At 49.6% G+C, this 5747-nt stretch overlaps 1 long non-coding RNA gene across 1 annotated transcript; it reads left to right on the top strand.

The window, feature by feature from the left end:
* The first annotated feature begins 383 nt into the window (after nt 1-383).
* Nucleotides 384-5114, top strand: LOC106017160 (uncharacterized). Its single transcript, XR_001190426.5, has 3 exons — nt 384-729; nt 1370-2050; nt 3133-5114. It is a non-coding gene; the product is annotated as an uncharacterized lncRNA (long non-coding RNA).
* The last annotated feature ends 633 nt before the right edge of the window (nt 5115-5747 follow it).

Below are 5747 nucleotides of genomic sequence, written 5' to 3' on the forward strand. Positions count from 1 at the left end.
CAGCTGGCAATGTCCAAAAACCTTGCAGCTATAAAAAGAGATACACCAGTATTAGGCATGAAGACCTTACTCCAAAGCCACTGCCAGGTTTGGGTGGCACTGAGCAGCCTGCAGGACCTGAACAGGGTGTCAGTGCCCACCAGGCAGGTAAGGAGCCCCCATCCCATCACGGTCACTCCCCCCTCCCACCATCCAGCCACCCCACATGGATGGATTCCCCACCAGGGACATTTCATTGGCCATGCCCAATGCTGTGTGGCCATCAGCCAAGCCAAATCAGGCGGTTGGAAGCACACAGCGAGCCCCAGCCTTGCTCACAGCTCATTATCAGGGGACTGAAGGCTCAGCCCTTGACCTCCTGCAAGCAGATGGGGATGAAAAGCATCCCGGGCAGGAGCAGGGTGGGCGTTCGCCTTCCCCACACTCTGACCTCCACTGCTTTGAAGAAGAGCATCCGTAATCTTTATGAGGCCTTGGAGATAGGAGCGCTCCAGGCACACGCAAGCCATCTGCTCCCATTTTCCTCTGCTTTCCCATCAAATCCCTCCCTGCTGACCCAATCCAAGCTGAAGTCCTTGCCTTCACAGTAAAGACTTATAGGGCCATACATCCCAACAGCAAAGCCAGGTAAATTCAAGGTCCTGGGCACCTTCCAAAAGTAACTGGAGGAGAAGAGATGAGGTGGAGAAGAGCAGAAGGATGGCCATGCTCAGAGGTGAGGACAAGCAGGTGAGTGGGGACAGTGTCACCCTAATGCTTTGCACCTCCAAGAAGCGCCCTGCTCCCCTGTGGGGCTTTAATGCAGGCATATGGACCACAGGGGTCAGAGTGTGCATTAGGCTTTGGGCAAATGCATAATTCCCAGGGCCTTGTTACTGCCAAAGCTAAAAAGTAGGTAAATCACTTGTAGTGGGCTTTGTGGAAGGCAAAATGGGGAATATATGGGAAAAGAGAGGGCTCATAGCACCTAGATGTGGCCTGAACCACCTGGCCAGGTGGGCTGTAGGTCCAAGCCGGACCCTGGGGGGGCCATGGAGGGACTTCCCAGCAGATCCCAGCCTGGGTCAGGCACGGGCAGCACGAAGGGTTTGGACTTGCCGAAACGGGGCCGGGAAGGGGGTGCTGGGGACCTGCATGGGGCGGGCAGGGCTGCGCCGGCCGTGCCCTCTCCTTCCATTGAGATGCAGGAGATAGGGCTGCGGCTCACGCGGGTACACCGGGGCTGCAAACACGCATGCAGGCTCTTGCAGGCTTCCTGCCGGGGATCTGCTGTCCTCCTGGTGGGTTTGTTTTAATGAGAACTCCTTGTAATCACCCCTGTGAAACTCAGGGTGGGGAGCTGTTACTTATTAACGCCCGCTCTTTCCAGGGAGCATGCAACAGGGGATCTGCTGGGAGAATCAGCCTCGGATGGGCTGCAGCATGCCATGGTGTGGCCGAGGTGTGTGCACACACTTGTGCATGCACGCACGCCTGTGCACGCTCATCCTCACGCCTGGTCTCAGATGCTACCGCCAACACACCTCCGCCACCGCGTCCCGGGTTTTCTGCTGGTCCTTTAAGCCCTCTGCGCCAGCCTGCAGAGCAGGAATGATAGCAGAGGTGCAAAAGTCCTTTCTGGTGATTAATGCATCATGTGTACAAAGAAGGTCTGTGGTGAACGGAGGCTGGAGCCGGGATTAATTGCATACCTTGAAGTGGAGAGATTTATGTAAGGAAACAGACTTGGCGGGCTGCCCCGCTCCGGGCTGTGTTTACCTGCCTGCGCCTCCACACCTGTCATGCTGCAGCAGCAAAATATTATTTAATAACATTTGAAGGGAGATCTTAATAGCTGGGCTCCCTCCCCGCCTCACCCCACCTCCACGGGTGCAGCAGTGAAGCTCGGCCTTACTTTTCCAGTGTTTTGGTGGGATCTGTGCCTGACCAGCCAGTCGAGGTGCTTGTGTTCCCGGGGGTCTCTCCCAAATGATTAAGCTCCAGTAATTGAAAATACCAGCCCATGGTGGTCTCCACGTGTGCCCATCTCCTAGGGTCATCCCACTGCAAGGTAAGCTGGAGGTCTCAGAGCAGGTCTCAGCCCAAAACACCCAACCTGGCCAGCCAGGGCTTTGCTCCAGGCATGATCCAAGCTCATGGGCTCCATGCAGGAGCAATCGCCTGTGTTTATATGTGGACAACACAGCTCCAACTGCTCAGCATGTCCATTCAAATAAGAGACAAATATTTGGTACAGCCCAGTTCAGAAATGCTTGAGCATGTCTCTTGAAAGGGATTTGGATATTAATTGCAGTCTGTTTGTTGATTTGCATGCTTATCAACGAGGGACAAGACCAAATAAAACCCCACAGGTCTCGAATGGGAGCACTTAGGGATTTTCTTCTTATCGACAAACCCTCTTGGTGATTATAAGCAAATAAGTCAGTGCTAAGGACAGTTGGAGGGGGGAAAGAGAAGTGCTTCCCACCTGCCAGAGCTTAGTCACTCCAGACCAGAGCTTCCCTTCTGGATGGAGACAACACCACACACCAATTATCCTCAGCATTTCCCCCCTGTCAGGAAGGCTCTGGAGCTTGACCTGTGTTTGGCATCTGCTCCTGCCCTTGGCTTTAAACAATGCAGGTCTTGAGTAGGCTGAATGCAATAAGGGGCTTGACCTGACTCTTACTACGTTGTGTAATTGTGGTTTTTTAGTGTGTTCCTCTCACGCCAAGACAGACCCTGGTGTAGACACATGTCCCTACCACCCTGCTTGGATACTGATGTTTGCAAGGACTTCAATATGGGTTCAGCCGTCATTCCCAAATATAAGCCAGCCAGCCTCAAGCCATTAAATGACACCGTACCAAATTAAGGAATCACTGCCATCACTTCTGGAAAGCAAGGACTCTATTTTGTGCCCTGTTGGTGCAGCGTAGCCAGGGTGTCCTGATACCACCCAAACACAAGCACAGCCAGTGTGAGGTCAAACGAAGCTCCGTTCCCTCTGCTAATTGCCCCAAAGTTTGATGTTTTCTCTTCCCAAATGAAAACTTTCCACTAACTCAGACTGTCCTAAACCTGGTTCCTTTCTGCATTATTGAAGGAAAACATTGTGGGATTGTTTTTTGTTCTTTTTTTTTACCCCCACAGGACAAACTTCAAAGGAGCAATGGAGACCTCCCCATTTCCATATGAAAAGAACAAGAGACCTGTTCTCCAGGGCCACTGCATGCATCCTGCTTCATTTCGCAGATAACCTCAGTGGGGGGCTCCGGAGGGGGATGTGTGGCCAGGGGGACAAGGTTCCCCAAGGTTAATCACAAACCGCTCGTCACAGCAGCGGCTGATTGATGGGCACCATTAATCACTGCCCAGCCAGGCTGGAGGGGACACGGGAGCTGTGGGGACAGGGAGAGGGTGCCAGGACAGGAACGGTGACACCCAGCCAGTGCTGCTGGAAGCACCGAGAGCCTGGGGAGAATGGGTATCACGGGGTGGTTTTGTAGGTGAACAAGTGTATGGCACCTTGCAGCAACGGAGACAGAAAGGAGCAGGTCTCTCCAGCCCTTGGAAATCCCCCTGGCTTCCAGCAGGGAGTCAGGATTTGGGATCCTGGCAGGGCCTGGGCCAAGGTAGGGGTGGGTTTGTCTCACAGCCGTAAGGCAATTAACAGATTTTCCATCCTCTTTATGGACTGAAATCCACTGAGATTTTTATAGGAACAACAAAGGCAGTAAAAGCCACACAAGTGAGATCAGTTGAGGACCTTGTGCATTTACAGGCTGGGTACCAGCATGTGCTTTTTCTTTCATTCCTGACAACTTCATACACTTTTTCTTTCATTCTGTTCCTAGCTGCTGCTCAGACTTTTGGTCAGGCTCTGCCTGCAGTAATAAAATTTGCATCCGTGTTAACTACCTGGATGCAAATGACAGTAAGGACTTGCAGCAGAGCTTACTATGCTGCGATTTAACCTGCTGCGGTACAGGAGCAAGCCATGCTTTCCACTACAGACATATCAGCTTTGCTCGGGTGACCATGCCAGCAGGCTTGTGATGATGTCTTTGCTTCCAACACAGGCTGAAGAGCAGCTCGTGGCCTCAGGAGATGGCTACATTTTCAGGTTTTGCTCCTGCAGTGTCAAGGATTTGGATCCTTGGATCTGGCTGCTTGGACATGAAAAACATCCCAGCCAGCTCTCACTGGATGCATTTAGTGCCATTTAAAGATACAGGTTTCATGGCCAGTGGGTGAAGTTGTGGGTTTTTTTGATTTAATCTGTGCTATAGATTGGGTACATTGACAGCCAGCAATGAAGCAGGGTCCATTTCTGATACTGCCTCATGCATTTCTACAGGCTCGATGCAAAGACCACTGAAAGCTGTGCCAGCCTGGACTTCAGTGAACTTTGGGCTGAATACGTGTTATTTCAGAGTTGGCTTCTTTGGGAGGGGAAGTGCTTCAGCCTCCATGAGCACTCAGGTATATAGGGCAGAAGGCAACTCATCTACCTCTGACCACCTACAACTGGCTACAACTGATGCATCTGCTCACCACGGACCCACCTACAGCCGTCAGGAGGGACGGGCATCACCCAGGGGCAGCTGATCCCATGTGAAATAGTCATCCTAGAGCAGGCAGAATGACCACCTCTGTCTTCATGGGCTATTAAAGCTGATGACTAGTTAAATGACTAACTTGAAGTAGACACCACACTCCTAGATGGCCAAAGGGAGATGTTTGTGCTGGATTTTTATCATCTCTTGTCGCACCCAGGAAGGCCTCTTTCACCAGGGGTGGTTGGCTTTGAGATGGGATTTCTGCTTAGGGGGGAAAAGATGATCAGAAAATACATTTTACTTTGATTTTATGTTATCTTTTTCAGTAGCCAAGGCTTGTGAACACAGTCATTTTGTTTCCAAATGACCACCTCTGATCCCTGTGTAGGGCTGTATAATTCAGGAATTATTCTGAATTAACTTATGTATGTCAGTTACCTCAGCCCAGCAAGACTTCTCTTCTCTTTGCTCCTGTCCAGGACAGCATTGAGTTCTTCCCCAATGAGGAACTTGTAGATGTACATTCCCTATGTAGAACAGCATTAAATAAATACATTATTATTATTATTATTATTATTATTATTATTATTATTATTATTATTATTATTATTGTTGTTGTTGTTGTTGTTGTTGTTGTTGTTGTTGTTGTTGTTGTTATTATTATTATTAATAATAAAGATAAGAGATATAAGTCTGTGTTAAAATAACTGCCATCATTGCCAAATTTCTACGTGGCTGGGCCCTTACAGAATGGTGTCTCATGGGGGTCTATGGAAAGCTTCTGCTTCAACCTGTGCTTCCACTCACTGGCCTGGGTGAACTGACATCTTTTACCATCACCGCCTCATTTTTTCCTTCTGAATATTAATATATTTTTCCTTCTGAATATTATTCCTGCCTGATGAAATCTGCATCTTGAACTAAATCAACAGGGACAAAGGTGGGCTGGGCATCTCAGAGCAGGCGGCTTCTTTTTGTTGGAGGCATGGTCCTTGGGCCTGGAAACATCTCTAAGCCGGGGTTGTTTTGCCATCCTGGGTGCATGTTTCAACGGCAACATTATTGTAAAACAGCTTTGTGTTTACTTTGTGTACAGAAAAGATAAAATCAGCATTTATATGCAAACATGAACCAACAAGGAATTTCAAAATCCTGCCATTTCACTCCTCTGAGAAGGAGAGCCAGGGTTATTGTGTAACCAGAAAC

Source organism: Anas platyrhynchos, chromosome 5 (assembly GCF_047663525.1).
Source record: "Anas platyrhynchos isolate ZD024472 breed Pekin duck chromosome 5, IASCAAS_PekinDuck_T2T, whole genome shotgun sequence".
Taxonomy (NCBI): Eukaryota; Metazoa; Chordata; class Aves; order Anseriformes; family Anatidae; genus Anas; species Anas platyrhynchos.